We start from the raw sequence: 16583 nt of genomic DNA on the forward strand, positions 1-16583 counted from the left end.
TGCGTCCGCAATAAATCACATAGCTCTATAAATGTGAACAATACTAATTACTATTGCCCACTAGACACAACTTGTTTTGTATAAACTTTTATGCAGACCTGCGTTTGTGTCTTTACACTTACTTCCTTAAAATACTGTTATTTCAAATTTACCTATATAGCAACAAATGTATCCTATTTCACACAGATCTATAATGACTCTAGCAATAATCAATAATTTAAATGATATGATTCAGATTGGATAGCTATCTTGCAGAACATACACTGATAGAAATATACACATAATTATAATAATATTATATATATGTACCATTCACTGGTCTCCTATGAGACACCTTACCTCTTATTTGCATATCAAAGCTATGTGCTTTTCTACTGCTAAAAAAAAACAGTTACACAGGTTAATTTGCATTTCAATGGCTATCTTCCCTAGTAAGCAGATTCTACAAGTCTTGGAAGGAAAAAGAGAAAAAAAAAACCAAAACCCTTTCTTTCCTTTTTCTGTGTGCAATTATTTTTTTTACCAAGCCAAGCATTTAACTCACCATTTACTCTCACTATGTCCAACTGAAACTATTTGTAATTGACTATGGCATGGGTTAAATAAATGCATTGGTAACTCATAAATGGTGTTTGATGTGACCAAGGAAACTGATTATTCTGAGCAGACTGAAAATCAGCTATTTAGAAAGTGACCTTCCTAAAATGGCCACTGCTCCTCCCCCTTCCACATCCATCAGGTTTACACAAAATGGTGGACAGGCCATGTGGTTAGTCCAAAATGGAGGACAGACCATGCAGCTTTCTTTGTAACAAAGAAATCACACATTATACAAGCACCAGAAGTTATTTTAGGCCTGAGTTAAAAAAAACTATATCAAGGCTATGCAGCAACTTTTAAACGTACTTTTAAACCTACTTAACAGATAAACAATCCAATCTGAATAAAACACAATATGACTTATTTGAACTTTGTTTTGCAACAGTAAAAATACATTTTAGCATCTTAAATATTATGAGAAACGCATTGTCCCTATAATTTTCATATCATTGGCTTACTGATAACACAACAGAACACACGGATATGATTTTCTCAGCGTCAGGATGCGTCCATCACAAGCTGATCGACCACAGCATCGCGTTTATAATGTACAGTGCATCATTAAGACCATGATATTCCGTAAGAGCCCTCATCTGTGAATGCCAAATTGCTTTCTCACAAATATTTAAAATGCCCGCTCTAATATATATTGCAGACGCCAGGCGCATCTTATTACCATATACGATAAAAGTGCGCTGTACATCGCAAAACACTGCATCCAATAAGAGAAAACAATACACCCACACATTATCTGAGTTCCAAAGCTCATTGATGTATATATTTGTTATTAAAAGGATATGGATTCAATATATTACAATGTACAGTATACCTATAGTTACAACTCATACAGTAAGCAGTTAATACATATAGTTACATACAGTTACAGTTACATACAGTTACAGCTACAGGCCAGTTACAGCAAATATATCACCATATCTTTCTCATATAAAAGTCTCTTCATATCACTCTCTCTCTTTCTGTAAAATCATGCTGGAACTCCATCATCGTCTGAGACAGAACAGGAACTGACCTCCTGTGTGATCAGCAATGTGTTATCTAGTTTTTTGGGGGAGGGAACTTACTCATTCATGATGAGTCACTAGTCTCTTTGTATATGCTAATCAGGTTCAGCCTTGAAGACACCCAAAGGGCTGGCTTGAGCTTCCTGTCCACTACCTGTTTGGAATATCTATTGTTCTAATAAAAGTGATTTTAGCTTACATACATTTAATCATAATTATTTGTTGCAATGTCCTACAACTTTATAACAAGTATCAAATGAATCTACACATTAATCTGGTTGTCATACCAAATATGACCGGTCTATCTTGCTTCGTTCAAATAATACACATACATGACATTACTTCATTATATAATTTTAAATCATCATGATGTCTGGCGCTTGATATTATTATAATTATGTACTGTATGAAATAAGTGTCAAATCCATCTCTGTGGCATGTCCGTGTAAATGCGTGTGTTACCATATTTTGCTGTGCTCGCTGCGCGGATTTGCAAGTATTGCGACTCACATGTGTGAAGTTTGTATGTTTTTTTATGTTATATTTTTGACTTCAACACCTGACATACTCTGTGTTGCTGTTCCAACCCTAGGGGTGTCTAACTCCCACAGAGTTTGTTTGCAGATTGTAAGTCAGATATGTACCAAGGTTGGTGTAAATTGCTCCAGGCCTTCCACAGTTATGCTGACATACTCTGTGCTGCTGTACCACCCCTAGAGGTGTTAGGGATGTCTACCTCCCACAGTGTTTGTTCCCAGATTGTAAGCCATATGTGTACCAAGTTTTGAGTACATTGCTCCAGCAATTCCGGAGTTATGCTGTCTCCTGATATACTCTGTGCTGCTGTATGCCCCCCTAGGGGTGCTAGGAATTTCTAATTGTTTTAGTTGTCTCCGCCGTGTTTTAATACGCTTGTATGTAAAATTTCACGAACGTCGCTTGTAAACTGTGGATTTGTATAGAAAGAGAGAAGGACGGATTTTAGCTTTTATATAGTAGATACACTTAGAGTTTACTTTGATATGTGACTGTCATACTTGCCAACATTTTATAACACGTTCCAGGGATGCTTGGTGACTGAGCCTAGTGCATGGTGGAATGTCATGTGCGGATCTGTCTAGGAGGACCTTAATGCACTATAACTCCCATCGTGTCATGTTTACTGGACTTCATTATAATGTGACGATTTGTTTTCAATTATTCATGTTCCATACATTTTCATTTATACCACTTAATGTGCGCATAACACAGTGTTTATAGGGCCTAATTCAGACCTGATCGCTCGCTAGCGTTTTTTGCAGCGCTGCCATCAGGTCAGAACTGCGCATGCGTATGCACCGCAATGTGCAGGCACGTCGCACAGGTGCAAAGCAGTTCGTTGCTCTGCGAAGGGTTTGTGCTAAGAAGCCATTCGCATGGGCGATCGCAAGGAGATTGACAGGAAGGCATTTGTGGGTGTCAACTGACCATTTTCTGGGAGTGATTGGAAAAACACAGGCGTTCCCAAGCGTTTGCAGGGCGGGTGTCTGACGTGAATTCCGGTCCCGGACAGGTTGAAGTGATCGCAGCGGCTGAGTAAGTCCTGGGCTACTCAGAAACTGCACAAAATCTTTTTCTACCGCTCGGCTGCAAATGCGATCGCACACTTGCACAGCTAAAATACACTCCCCGGTGGGCAGCGACTATGTGAACGCAGGACTGCAAAAAACAGCTAGCGAGCAATCAGGTCTGAATTGGCCCCATAGATCCTCCAGAAACCCCATGGGGCTGTATTACTGGTCCATGTCAGGTTTAGCCACCCAAGTGTGAGGTCAAATTGATCAATAATCCTGGGCCGCAGCTCCAGAGGCGGGATGGGCCTGTGTGTGGCCAGCTGTACAGTGGAGACATCGGATAACAGCCCATGTCCTCTCATGCTTTACAGTGTTTAGTTGTAAGATTGGTGGTGGTGGGTGTTTGGTAGGCTAAAGCACTGGGGCTCGTTACAAATACTGGAGTCTATTTACTAAGCCTCGGAGAGAGATAAAGTGGACGGAGATAAGTACCAGCCAATCAGCTGCTAACTGTCATATTGTAGGCTATGTTTGAAAAATGACAGGAGCTGATTGGCTGGTACTTTATCTCCATCCACTTTATCTCTCTCCAAGGCTTAGTACATAGACCCCATTGTATACAGTGGATGTGGGGGTGATGAAATGGTTAAAAAATAGATACTTTTTTGCTGGTGAGCTACAGATCCCAGATATCACACACTTACCAAGTTCTTGGCTGCCAGTTGGTATGGGTATGGTGCAACCATGTGGGCAGTGCAGGGGCATGACAGCAGAATCGCATCATCAAGGCACAGTATATAAAGCCACGATGACATCATTGTAAAGCGGGGGAAGGGGCCATGATGATGGGATTCAGCAGGAATGGTGTCATCAGCTCGCCTGGACTGGTCAGTTCACACGGGGGAAGTGGGCATCAGCGTGTGGAACTGAGGCGTTACTGAAGATATGCCTACACCTTGGTGCCTGCTTTCCTGGAGTCTCCAAGACATTGCGGGAGAATAGGCAAGTACGATATGATCTATCATGCGTTTGGATCGTGTAACCGGTGGTTGGGATCCTAGCAGTCAGCATCGTGATGCCGGGATCCTGGCCGCCAGATTGCCAGTGGGAGTACGAGTGCAACAGAGCCCCATGCAGGCTCGCCAAGGGCGTAGCTACCACAGGTGCAGGGAGTGCAGTAGCTATGGGGCCTAGAGCTGAGAGGGGCCACCTTCCCTGTCACAGTTACATGTGTTATATACAGGGTGTAGCTACCATAGGTGCAGGGAGTGCAGCTGCTATGGGGCCCAGTGCTGAGAGGGGCCACCTTCCCTGTCACAGTTACATGTGTTATAGATAAGGGTGTAGCTACCATTGGTGCGGGGAGTGCAGCTGCTATGGGGCCCAGTGCTGAGAGGGGCCACCTTCCCTGTCACAGTTACATGTGTTATATACAAGGACGTAGCTACCATAAGTGTAGGGAGTGCAGCTGCTATGCAGAGCTGAGAGGGGCAACCTTCCCTGTCACAATTACATGTGTTATATACAAGGGTGTACCTACCATAGGTGCAGCTGCTTTGGGAAACACAGCTGAGAGGGGCTACCTTCCCTGTCACAGTTACATGTGTTATATACAAGGGTGTAGCTACCATAGGTGCAGGGAGTGCAGCTAGCTACTATGGGGCCCAGAGCTAAAAGGCCACCTCCCCTGTCACAGTTACATGTATTATATATAGGGCGCAGCTACCATAGGTACTGTGACTGCCTACCAGTGCAATGCCTCAGCTACTGGTGTGATCTCCACCTCCTGTGACATGATTCTCCTGCTGGTGATGTGACTGCCTACCTGTGCGATACCTCATCTACTGGTGTGATCTCCACCAGGGACGTGCGGTGAGCTAAATAGCTCAGGAGGCACTGGCTAGCACCAGAGCCAGATTTACACGCAATATATGAGCCAAAGCCTACATCTGGGTATTATACAAAGTTGCAGCAGTATAAACTCCTGGAAATTTGGTGAGTTTTGATCAGAGATGTGTGGAAAAGTTAGCCAGGTGAGGCATTGCCTCACCTGCCATAGACTTTTTACTCCATAGTTTTGGCTATAAAAATTATTAGAATAATGCAAAGAAGATATTTCTAACATATTCTTTGTATTTTTCATATATTTTATACAGTCAAAACTCTTCCAACGATAGTATGACAGGAAAGGCTCTGCCTCACCTGCCTCACCCCACGTCACTGATCTCCACCTCCTGTGACACAATCCTCCTGTTGGTGCTGTGACTGCCTACAGTACAATATCTCACCTACTGGTGTGATCTCCACCTCCTGTGACATGATTCTCCTGCAGGTGCTGTGACTGCCTACCAGTACAATGCCTCAGCTACCGGTGTGATCTCCACCTCCTGTGACATGATTCTCCTGCAGGTGATGTGACTGCCTACCAGTGTAATGCCTCACCTACTGGTGTGATCTCCACCTCCTGTGACATGATTCTCCTGCAGGTGCTGTGACTGCCTATCATGCTGCATTAGCCTTGCTTACTACAACTGTGGGTAATGCTAACAATTTGCTTAAGCCCAATTTGTGTTGGGCCCCGCTTATAGCTGACTTACTCCTACCTACATGAGGCCACTTTTCATATATTTCCAGGGCCACTTTACGTTCCCAGTCCGCCCTTGTCTGGCATGGAAGAAATGTGAATGATAAATCAATGTAAATGTACCAGGAGGTATTGACAAGCCTTTATAACATTATCTTATACTGTGAATTTCTTACCCTGTTTCCAAGACAATTAATTAATTTAACTTGTTAATTAAGTGAAAGGAAGACATGATATTTTCCGGGAGATGTATCAAGCCGTGGAGAGAGATAAGGTTGAGCATTTGCCCAATCAAATGAAGCTTCTAACTGCAGGTATCATCTCATGTACTGTGCTAGATAAGTGACAGAAGATGATTGGGTGGTTTGGACATCTGCCCTTTATCTCTCTCCAAGGCTTGATACATCTCTCCAAAAGTGCTGTATATAAAATATATGTCTGGCTGCTATACAGCAGGCCAGGAGCACCAGCAGGACAGTTGAGTAACAGTCATATCAGTAATAATTTGCGGACCCTGTGAAATTAGCATTCAGTAAAGACGGGAGACTCAGTCAATGAATACATAAAACATTTTTTAGTTTATGTTAAAATATAAAAAGTTTATTAAGTGGAATATTTAATAAATAATATTTGTGAGACATCTCCAAAAACAGTCAGTTTTGGGGGCTGCCAACAAATATTAACCAGACCCTGAATGTATGTATTGGGGACTGCAATGGATATTTGAGATATCTATTGCGTTCCTCCTATTTTGAACATAAAAGCAGCCACCAAAAGTTTCTACGGCAGATGGTAAACTGTGAAACTCACCAAGCTCCAGAATGCAAAGCATTTCTGAGCTTGGCCCGGCAGCTAATGCAATTTCTAAATGGCTTTTGTAGCCTGTGGGCTACATTATGCAATAATTCCCAGGAGAAGGATCCTTGGGATCCCTCTGCATTACTGTCTGCTCTCTGTATGACGATTGCACATGTGAACTAGCGCAGCCGGGATCTAAACCCAGAAGTAAAGTGATCGCATTAGCAATTATTTTACTTCTTATACATTGCAGGGACGGGCATGAGATTGGTACTCATTATGGCATAAAAGCTACACCTCTGGACTCACAAAGAGTCATCCTTCAGCACTCAGGAGAGGAAAACCCCCTTGGAGGGAAACCTCTGGGGAACCATGGCCTCAGGATCGCCCTTCCCTCTGGGCATTAAGAAGTGTACTAATAGAGGGGTCAGTAAGCTATCCCAGCGCATGGGATCTCCGTGGTTGTCATACCGATGCCGGGATCCCAGTACAGAAAAGACAGACAGGAGTGAGTTTGGGATGTTCTCCCCTCTCCCCACCCCCCTATCCCTGCCTGTCCACAATCTAACCCTAACCTCCCCCCTTTGTGCCTAATCCTAACCTCCGTCCCTGCTGCCTAAACCTAACCCTCCCTTCCCTGCAGCCTGACCACTCCCACTGGTGCCTAACCCACCCTACCCACAGCCTAACCCTAACTTCCCCCCACCCGCAGCCTAACCCTATCCTCCCCCCACCCACAGCCTAATCCTAACACCCCACCTGATGCCTAAACCTAACCCGCTGCTTGATGCCTAAACCTAACCCTCCCTTCCCCGCAGCCTAACAACCCCCGGGGGTCCTTAACCCTAACCCACCCTACCCACAGCTTAACCCTATCCTCCCCCCACCCGCAGCCTAACCTTAACCCCTCCACCTGATGCCTAACTTTCTCCCCACCCCCCTAACCCTGCCTGTCCGCAGTCTAACCCTATCCTCCCCCCTTTGTGCTTAACCCTCCTGCGGAGGTGCCTAATCCTAACCTCCGTCCCTGCTGCCTAAACCTAACCCTCCCTCTCCCACAGCCTTACCATCCCCACTACATCCCTGCTGCCTAAACCTAACCCTTCCTCGCAGCCTAACCACCCCCGGGGGTGCCTAACCCTAAGCTCCCCCCATCTGCAGCCTAAAGTTAACCTCTCCACCTAATGCCTAAACCTAGCCCTCCTGCCTGATGCCTAAACCTGACCCTACCTCCTACGCAGCCTAACCACTCCCAGGGGTGCCTAACCCTAACCCACCCTACCCGCAGCCTAATGCTAACCTACCCCCACACACAGCCTAAACCTAACCCCCCACCTGATGCCTAAACCTAACCCTCCCTCCCCATAGCCTAACCGCCCTCAGAGGTGCCTAACCCTAACCCACACTACCAGCAGCATAACCCTAAGCTCCTCCCACCCACAGCCTAAACTTAACCCCCTGCCTGATTCCTAAACCTAATCCTCCCACCTAAACCTAACCCTCCCTCCCCCACAGCCTAACCACCCCTTGGGGTGCCTAACCCTAAGCTCCCCCCACCTGCATCCTAAACTTAACCCCCCCACCTAATACCTAAACCTAGCCCTCCCGCCTGATGCCTAAACCGAACCCTCCCTCCTACGCAGCCTAACCACCCCTGGGGGTGCCTAACTCACCCTATCCACAGCCTAACCCTAACCTCCACCCACCTGCAGCCTAACCCTAACCCCCGTGCCTGACGCCTAAACCTACCCCCCCGCCTGATGCCTAAACCTAACCCTCCCTCCCCTGCAGCCTAACCAACCTCCCTTCCCCCCGTGCCTGATGCCTAAACCTAACCCCCCTTACCCAGCCCTAAACCTTTGATCGTGGGGATACGGGCGTCGGTATCCTTGCCCATTCGGAGTTCCAACGTTGGGATTCTGAAGAGTGTTGGGATCCCAGTGTCAGTATTCTGGCTGCCGTAAACCCGACAGCCGTCATCTTTACCGCATCTCCTAATAGGTATTGCATATGTCCCAACATTTGGAGCATGTGTCCGCAGCTCTCCTCCCAGGGCAGCTATTCAGGGATCACCCACTGCGTGTAGATGAAGAGGAAGAGATGGAAAATCATTGTTAGTGGATGAACAAGCAGAGAGACAAACTGCAAACAGTGATGTGGTTGTGTAGAGAGAAAAATCTTTCTATGTAAATATGTTACTTTAACTACCGAGGACACGGAAAATACCTAAAATAAGGACAATTATCCCAAAGGGCCCATTGTTTTTATACAATACACACATTGGGGGGATAAGTTCTCTCTTGTAGTAATTAGTGGGTACCTTCAGAAAAGAAATTTGACCAGTAAATAATAAAAGCTATAAATTGCTAACATTTAGGGATCAATCCAATTAGGTACGAGTTACCATTGCTGCAACATTTCAACAACATCCAAACTCACATCCTTCGTGGTCAGATTCAGCCTATGGGGCTACCGGAAAGTGCGGCTGTTGTAAGACAAACTCGCACCTAATTAAACTGACCCCTTAGTTGTTAAATGTGATAAAACAGTAAAATATAATGGTGTAATTGTGGGCCTGATTCAGTTGTGGTTGTTGAAGCGATCGCTACTGCAATCTTGCCGTTTACAATTGCATTGTGAGTCTGAGCAGTCGTAGGCTGAGCAAGTCTCCTAGACACAGGGGGCTCTCCAGCAGCAACACAGGTCGCAATGGGTAATTTTTGCACGCATATGGAACGGCGTTTGAACGGACCTGACACGACTGTATACAGTAAGCCACCCCCGTTACCACCTTAAACGCTGACTTCCTGTCAATCACCTTGCGATGGGATCCTCTATGTGAGCTTGATTTCATTTTGTGCGCAGTGCAGCTTACACACATGCACAATGAAAAAGCATTGAGCCACTTGGTGCAACAGCAGCTCTGCATCCGCATCTGAATCAGGCCCCCTGAGCGGTAAGGAGAAGGACTCTAGGGAAAGGACTATGTCACCTTTATTATATGTAAAGATAGGGAAACAGTCACTTGTTACAGCTCCAATTCACATCATTTATACCATTCTGTACCATTTCATCATTTGGTTATTCTATGGGGGAGATGTATTAAGCCCTGCAGAGTGATAAAGTGGAGAGAGGTAACGTACCAGCCAATCAGCTCCTAACTGCCATGTTACAGGCTGTGTTTGAAAAATGACAACTAGGAGCTGATTGGTTGTTAGTTTATCTCTCTCCACTTTATCACTCTCCCAGGCTTTGTACACCTGCCCCCAGTTCATTGATATACTGTAAATGTCAGCCATTTCACTATCTCCCCTGATCTGTATTGTTCTTCCCCCGATCTGTATGTTCTGTATGGGATCCGGTCTCTAGGTCGACAGTAACTAGGTCGACACTATCTAGGTCGACCACTAATGGTCGACAGTAACTAGGTTGACAGGGTTTCTAGGGCGGCAGGGTCTCTAGGTTGACATATTCTAGGTCGACAGGTCAAAGGGTCAACAGGAGTTTTTCGCAATATTTTTATTTTTTTGAACCTTTTCATACTAAACGATCCACGTGGACTACGATTGGAACGGTAATCTGTGCTTAGCGAAGCGAGGCACCTTGCCCGAAGCATGGCGAGCGAAGCAAGCTCCCCCCTTCTGCCTGTTTTGTATTGTCCGCTCTCCCCCACCATAGACCCTGTGTTTTGTACTGTGCTCTCAATACCCCCACCACACACACAATTACACAAGTATGGTAACTTACCTCCTGCATGCTATTCTCCAGTCACTAATTCCTCTGCGACCCCTCCAGTCGTCTTCAACTGACACTTTGCAGATCTCTTTGCCGGTCACCCGACACTCTGCAAATCTCTTTGCCAGAACTTTGCCAAATGATAATCTAAATAACCAGAATTTCCTGCTCAGACATACTATGTGAATTTCCTGGTCAGACATACTATGTGTATACTACTACATTTTGTTACGTACTTTCATTTTTATTCATTTGCAATTTATCTATGTTATTGACTTTTTATCCAAAACCCAAGATCCTTTCTCATAGAGACCCAAGTTATCTGCTCCAGGTTTTATCTTCCCTAGTGCCAGGACCATGTTAGTATCATACATTGGGCCTAATTCAGACCTGATCGCAGCAGCAAATTTGTTCTCTAATGGACAAAACCATGTGCACTGCAGCTGGGGCAGATGTAACATGTGCAGAGAGAGTATGGTAACTTACCTCCTGCATGTTATACTCCAGTCGTTGCTACCTCTGCGACCCCTCCCGTCATCTTCAACTGACACTTTGCAGATCTCTTTGCCGGTCACCCAACACTCTGCAAATCTCTTTGCCAGATGATCTAAAAAACACAAGACACTATCATTAAGCATAGTACTAGTTTAAGTACAATAAAATGTCCATGAGTCAACCAGTTTCCCGATTTTCCATAAACCAAACAAGATACTTTCAAAGTTATCAATATCCCATTTATCTATTTTATTAACTTTTTCATCCCAAAGCCACGATCCTGCCTCATAGAGACCCAGGATATCTGCATCCCCTGTATGTGTGCTTATCCTCCATACTGCCCTCTTTATTCCTGTAACGCTACATTTTTATTCCTAAATATGTTGTTCCTTCCTGCGCTTCTCCTATGTATATGTCTTTGTACCTGTATTCCCTGTTCTGTCTATCTTGTCTTGCCTTTCAGCTGACTATACTGCACTCTGTAATCCTTACCCCTCTCCATCATACCCTGCTACGTAGTACTCACCTCCTCCTACCTGTCTTCCTGCATGGATACTGGAAACATCAGCAGCTGTAGATAGAATGTTACAGGAAGGAGCATTGTGATGTCACGGGCTAGTGATGTCACAGGCTAGGTGTGATGTCACAGTAACCAGCAGCAAAGCAACAGAGTTACAGCTATCTTACATATACATTTAAACATCAATTACAACTGGATATACATGAGTTTCTAGTTTAAAAAAAATGAGACTAGTATAGAAAATGAAGTATAAGGCAATGTTGTACAGAGTGCCTCAATATATAGGTAAAGGGAAAACATAAGTGACAGGAATTTGTAGACTAAATCACCACTTATATTTTATAAGGATATAAAGCTAAGAGGCTGAATTAATCATTTTCCGCTATGTGTGTGTGTAAATATATATATAGAGCTATACTGACTATACTATCCATTAAATCAGGAAACTCATGAATTATACAGTTTCTGTGGCTGGCTGACCTCAAGTCTACATTTTTATAGTGATGAGCGGATTCGGTTTTACTCGGTGTTACTCGGTTCTCAAAATGTGTTTTGGATAGCCAATAAGATTCGGTTTTGAGAACCGAGTAAAACCGAGTAAAACCGAATCCGCTCATCACTTTACCTGGTTTAATCAGACACAGAACCTGTGTAACCCATGAGCGTATAAAGAGGAGAAGAAATAAGAGTTGTCTTTTTTGTGGCGCACTAGAAATGTATTATTCAATACCAGCGTATAGAAAACTGTAAGGCGGGCCCGCAAGGGGACATTCACAGGGAATAGGTAATGATATCCACTCAACTTGTTCACACCCACTGGACGTGTTGGAAAGAGGTTGAGTGGACAGTGAGCGTGGCTGTGCCCTGTGGCACCACCTGGCACCATTGTACCGACAGTCGGACTGCTGAGAACGGAACCTGGAGGGTACATAACTTTTCGGTTTTCATTTCATCTCATGACACTCCACCCAAAGCTACTCTTCTGGTTATCCTATCAACTAGGAGCAGTACCAGATTAAAGTCCACATGGGCCTGGAGCTGAAATTTATGAAGGGCCTATTGTGTGCTTCCTCAAGAGGTGTGTCCAATAACATGAGGCTGTGACTAGTAATGTGGTTGCATGGCCTATATAGGGTGTGGGCCTTTGCCATGGGGTGTGGCTAGCACCATGGGGGCCAAACACTTTGGTTTAACTGATGGGTCATTCCATGTCAAGTAGACCATCTCCCAACTGACCATCTCCAATTTTAATAACGTGTTACATGAAAGATGGCATATATGTGACACTAACTTGAAAAATGTTATCTCACAAACACTATAACCCTACAAGTGGGAGTGGGTGCAACGGTCATTCAGGATCAGGAACCTGTGGAAAATGGTTTATATTTATCTTCTGTGCATTCAATTTGCATTTTGTTGATTGATCAAAATAAGCAATTAAAACTTTCTAACACTATTTTTGAAAGCATTCTCACTTTGCAGTATTTTTTCCACACCTGCCTAAACATTTGTCACAGTACTGTCATGGAACTAGTGCTGCTGCAGCCATACAGCATACAAGATCAGTGGACCACACATGCGCAGTCCAGCCCCAGAAACTGAAAGTAAAGAGATCGCTAATGCAATCACTTTACTTTTCCACATCGCAGTTACTTTTACACATCGCAGGGGCAAAATCCTATGAGAACCCCTGTCCCTGTATGTTATTCTTAATACATACTGACAGTAGATACTGTAATTTCTTATTGCCACAGCAATAAGAAAGGCAGTAGAGAGGCAATGATAATGATACCCACATACAGATTTTATACACATGCATACATACACACCGGTGTACATATTTTATATATTTATATAAGAATTCTCTAAGGGGTGCTACTCCCACTGCTAGGGAGATGGGAGTCCCTAGCCTAGCAGGAGAGAAGGAGGATGAGGATCAGGGCCGACTGGAGCACGGTAAGAATGGGGGGGCAAAACAGGGCAAAGGGTAGGGGTTGCAAGAAGGGCAGAGCAGAGGACAGAGAGGGGTAGAGGGGAATCTAGGCTTTCTGGCACCTGAGACAAAGACAGCTTAGCGCCCACCTTCTCCCTTCCCAGTAGATAATAGTCTCATAGTCTCACTCTACCTATATGACCACCATATAATACAGAGAACATCAAAATAAGCACCATACATTAAAGTATTGCAGTGACTGCAATATAATGCAGAGGGCATCAAAGGGACCACCATATAATACAGAGAGCATCAGTTACCTCAATATAATTAAGAGAAAAATACAGTGACCACCATATAATACTGAAAGAAATTAGAGACCACCATTCAATATACCAAGTGACCACCATACAATACAAAAAGCATTGCAATGAGTGCCATATAATAATACAACACCACAACACCAATGATAGCCATAAAATACAGAGAACATAAGAGCCACTCAGCATGTCGCCTGGAATGGGATACGTCGGACAGCAAGCTATTGATGCATACATACATTATATATATTGTACATACTGTATATATATATATACATACATACATACATATATACATACATACATACATACATACGTCTCCAATGGTTTAAAATGAAATCCATGCCATGCATAACACTACAGGTTTTTTAAATATATTTTATATAGAAATACACTTCAGTATAATGTTGGCAGCATATCAATGTTCCTGGATCACTCAGGACTCCGTGCATTTCTTGGATTTCTTTCCAAATCATTGGGGACTATGCATTTGAGCACATGTTCACAGGCAGATGATTATATTTAAGTGGAGTGCCAGATTTGGATTTGACTTTATGTCTGTGTGTATATACATTTATATACACACACACACGCGAATGCAGAACCAATGGACGTAGCTAGATCTTTATGGGATTTACAGCAACATTTAGAAGGGGGCCCTCCGGTTACATTAAAAGACTTTCCCCACTGCCACATTGACGTTAATATACTCACAAAACCCCAACAGCCCCCTTCCCCCACAATGATATTAGTAGATCTCCCCACTGCCACATCAGTGACATGAATAATTCAGTCACTCCCCTACCCCTGTCACGCTGACATTGGTATCCCCACCTTAACACTGTAACAGATGTCACAATGATCTGGAGCTCCAAAGCTCCACAATACTCACACAGCTAGTCCTCCTTCATCAGTACTCGGTTATCACACTGGCTGGTAGGTTCCCCACCAGTCAGTCACCAGCAGAATGTCATCGAGCATGTCTCCGGCTCCCGGCTCTCTTCATAATACTGTGTGCGCCGCCGCAGTCAGTGAGCCAGGCTTGCGGCTGCACAGTGAAGCAGAGCTGAGCAAGATTCTCAGCGCTGCTGAAGGGTGATAAATAATTGATCATTATCACCTTTCACTTGAGAGGATTACACAAATGCAAATCCCACCGGCAGCGCAGGGAGGGCATGTGAAACCTTCCACTACACCGCTATTTGTATTTGAGGTCCGTGCTGAGCTTGCCTGGATGGGCGGCCAAGGGGAGTGTTTGTGGGGATGGCTGTGCGGGGGTTTGGTGAACGGGGCTTCAGATGGCCACAGGACTTACGGATGCACTGTGTGTTAGGTTCCTGGTGCTCAGAACAAGGGAGATGTTGCGTAGTGAGTCCTGAGCACCAGAACGTGACGCTGAAATAAGGTGTGGTGTGGAAATGGGAAGAAAATAGCCCCTAGCACCCTACCTCCGTTGTCTTACCCGTGTTATCAATTCACGCCTGAACGACTATGGTTTCTTGGGCCCATGGCAGCTGCGTTTGAAGGGCGGATTAGGTCTGCCCAACTCCGATGCCCCCTCAGGTCTTAAAGAGAGACAAGGCGTGAACCGAGACAGGGTAATAACAAGGGGACCTCTAACTGAAACAACCACGCTAGGGGCTATAAACTACCTAAAAACCAAACGTATGTGCGGCACGCCGCCAAAGGAAAAGAACAACAAAGGAAATGCTGTCCACACGCCAACACAATACTTTTGTGTACCAACGGTGACAGCATAAGCAGAACCCTCTGCAAAACACCAGGAACTAAATATAACAAAAGAATACAGCGGCCTAGGCCGACGGACGCGGCAAAGTCGCTACTCATGGAACCGGTACAAATGCTGGCAAACAGACAGGAACCCCCAATGTAGCCGACACAGACTCTCAGAACTGGAGGACAGGCAGAATCCCAAACGACAGACCGGTGGACACCAAGAAGCCAGATATTCGACCAGGCACAGACAAAGCCACAGGACTTCTGGACAGGAATGCTTCACGGCAGGACACGGAATCAGACACAGGAATCGACACTGGAATTGACACAGGAACCGACACTCAAAGCAGCTAGACAGACACTGCTAGACAGGAGCTCAGGAACTGGCAGGGACTAGCTCAGAATTCAAGAACTCTGGAACCCAGGAAATATCACCAGCGTCTGTGAATTGCACTGAGCCAGCATATAACAGAGAGGCCTAATTAATGTCGTGCAGCTGCCCTGTTGCATGACTACAAACTGACAAGATGCAATTAGCAGACAGGTGAGGCCAACCACATGGAAACAGGCTGCAATTACACAGACTCACCACTGACAGAAAACAATAATCTTCTAAACCAGAGCAAAGGGAAACCCTGGCCTGCAAGAGAACTAAAAACATAAAATAGGAATGAACCACTACCTGTGGTTCATAACAGTATCCTCTCCTTAAGGGTGAGCTCCGAGCACCCCATGACACCCACGGGGAACATAAACAGAAGTATAACATAAAATACATAACCAAAATGCAAAACAGGAATGAGCCACAGCCGTGGCTCATAACACTGTGGGCCTATTTTGATGAGGGGGCCTGGAGCTGCAACTCCATCCGCCCCATTGTTAATCCGGCTTTGACTAGGACAACAATGAAGGTGACTCCATAACATTTCTTCCATTGTTTTTCCATGTCACAGAAACATTACATGTGTGTTACAGGTGACCATGCTAATCATCTCTCCTTCACTTCACAGTAATGTCATTGTTAGTGATACATTATTTGGATCAGGCATCAAAAGGAAACTTGGATATAAGAGTCTGGCCAGCATATCACTTATTGCATGACGACCTTGTGCCTGCGCTGTATTGTATGTAGACGGAGCATTTGGTTTTGCTAATGACTTACATAGACTCCATAAGAGGGCATGCCGACATAGCATATTGTTGAATGTTAACATGTATGATCTTAAACTCCATCTATAAATGTTCTGTTGTGAGACTTCCAATATTCTCAGAATAGTGCTACTGTG

At 44.7% G+C, this 16583-nt stretch overlaps 1 long non-coding RNA gene across 1 annotated transcript; it reads right to left on the reverse strand.

The window, feature by feature from the left end:
- Positions 1 to 8420: 8420 nt before the first annotated feature.
- LOC134929119 (uncharacterized) lies at positions 8421 to 10895 on the reverse strand. Its single transcript, XR_010178298.1, has 3 exons — positions 10779 to 10895; positions 10305 to 10439; positions 8421 to 8633 (listed from the first exon to the last, which is right to left on the reverse strand). It is a non-coding gene; the product is annotated as an uncharacterized LOC134929119 (long non-coding RNA).
- Between the last annotated feature and the right edge of the window lie 5688 nt (positions 10896 to 16583).

Source organism: Pseudophryne corroboree, chromosome 5 (assembly GCF_028390025.1).
Source record: "Pseudophryne corroboree isolate aPseCor3 chromosome 5, aPseCor3.hap2, whole genome shotgun sequence".
Taxonomy (NCBI): domain Eukaryota; kingdom Metazoa; phylum Chordata; class Amphibia; order Anura; family Myobatrachidae; genus Pseudophryne; species Pseudophryne corroboree.